General features: G+C 38.4%; 1 pseudogene; it reads right to left on the bottom strand.

Annotated features, from left to right (window-relative positions):
- Nucleotides 1–1,476: 1,476 nt before the first annotated feature.
- LOC124623540 lies at nucleotides 1,477–1,594 on the bottom strand (annotated as a pseudogene).
- Between the last annotated feature and the right edge of the window lie 674 nt (nucleotides 1,595–2,268).

Raw genomic sequence — 2,268 nt, 5'->3', positions numbered from 1 at the left:
CCCAGAGCACAGTAATAATCATATCATCAAATGGCTTGGTTCAAATGGCTCTGAGCACTATGGGACTCAACTTCTGAGGTCATCAGTCCCCTAGAACTTAGAACTACTTAAACCTAACTAACCTAAGGACATCACACACATCCATGCCCGAGGCAGGATTCGAGCCTGCGACAGTAGCAGTCACGCGGTTCCGGACTGAAGTGCCTAGAACCGCACGGCCACCGCTGCCGGCAATCATATCATCACAGTCAGCAAATTGACAGTGAGATGTTTACATTTAAAAGACTCTTAACGAGTAAGATAAACTTATTTCAGTTGCTGAGACAGAATAAACAACCAAAATACAATCTTTTTTGTATTTGCTTATTTCTGTCATGGCACATATTAAATAGTATGAGTATTTGGTATTTCTTGTTTATTCAGTACCGGTAACTAATTTTTTGTGAAAGCGACGTAAATGTTACGCGATCTGTAAACATTCGCTGTTTCGCAAGATAGTTTGCTTGTGAGCGCTGTGCAAGTAATGGGTTTCTTTTTTATACAATATTCAATTCTGCTTTTGCTCTTTGATAATAGTCGTTTATAACTCTTCCAAATTAACTGAGATTTTATTGTGATTATTGTAAGTGAAAGGCCTACTGACACACAAAGTAAAAATCGATACAAAAATGTGATATAAAAATCAGATTGTTATTGTGATTAACATCAAGAAGATTCTCTTTGATCAGAGATTTGTAAAGTGAAATTGGTACTGCCTAAGCAAAATATTATGACAAATATCGATGTACATTTATCGGTTTTAATTAATTAATACCATTTAAATACCATCTTTGAAATGAAACTAATGACGTTGTGTCTCAATTAAAATATATTCATTGTTTCATAGAGACTAGCAAGGAGACTTAATCCCGACTTTTAAGTATTAAAAAGCTTAAAAATTGCATAAATTTAAAAAAGAAAACTTTGTATGAAAAACCGTCTTTGTAGTTACACAAGAGTTCTTGTATAGAAACACTATTAATTTCACCATCATACATTCTAATGCAATGTTAGTAAAATATAGTATTTCTTGATGACGAGCTACTGTATGTTTATGGTTATGTTAAATAATTTAAACTTTATTTTTGTAAACATATGCAATGTTTTAGCAAACAGAATTACGTCCTCAGGGGTGTTTGTCTTTATATTGTAGTAAACCAAATTGACTGAGAGATTAATATGCAAATGGTCCCATACTAGGTGCCAAAATGTAAGAAAACAGCTAAAACTCTTCCCTAACACGGCCAATAAAGCCCCAATGGTACCGACCGGCCGCTGTGTCATCCTTAGCCCATAGGCGTCACTGGATGCGGATATGGAGGGCCATGTGATTAGCACACCGCTCTCCCGGCCTATGTCAGTTTCCGAAACCGGAGCGGCTACTTCTCAATCAAGTAGTTCCTCAGTTTGCCACACATGGGCTGAGTGAACCCCGCTTGCCAACAGCGGTCGGTAGACGGGATGGTCAATCATCCAAGTGCTAGCCCACCCCGACAGCGCTTAACTTCGGTGATCTGACGGGAACCGGTGTTACCACTGTGGCAAAGCCGTTGGCTAAAAAACAACAGATTGAGGTATTAATACGCAGACAACGTCGTCCTACGTTGGGTTACAAAAATGTAATAAAATAATTTAAAAAGTAATAAATACATGGAAATATTTACATTTATTTTTATTATTATTATTATCGTCGTTATCATTCACAGAGCAACAATGCAAATATAATATCAGGGCTGATTTGACTGGGAATTAAAATGACTCAGTAACTGGGTAAGCAAGAGGTGATTAACCACCTCATTTCACCACTTAACCAAGTCAGTGCCATGTGCATGACGTGGTGTCGCTATACCTCCGGATGGCAAAGATTAAATGCTTTGTGCGAAGTAGCACACAGATCACTCGCATGAGCCTCATTGATTCATCTGACGAAAAAGATGCCGCTCAGACCTCATTTCTCTCTTATTGCCGTCAATGTGTCCTTCTTCCTCACACTCCGATCATACCACTTAATCGTCGTATCATTCTGTCACTCTTCTCTCATAGATCGATCTCATGGCTGTCCCCGTCAGACAGGTCCGTTAATTTACCACTACTTTGTCGAAGGCACTGAATTTTCCGTTGTCTCTTCTTTGTAATTGTTGGGCTCATTTTGCAACTTCACACAATGAACTATCGACAGTGGGTAACGACATCTTCCTGTCCTCCTTCTTGAAGTCTCTATTTAGAATA

Source organism: Schistocerca americana, chromosome 7 (genome assembly GCF_021461395.2).
Source record: "Schistocerca americana isolate TAMUIC-IGC-003095 chromosome 7, iqSchAmer2.1, whole genome shotgun sequence".
Taxonomy (NCBI): domain Eukaryota; kingdom Metazoa; phylum Arthropoda; class Insecta; order Orthoptera; family Acrididae; genus Schistocerca; species Schistocerca americana.
Note: the sequence above shows the minus strand (reverse complement) of the source record. Positions and strands in the feature narration are given on the sequence as shown.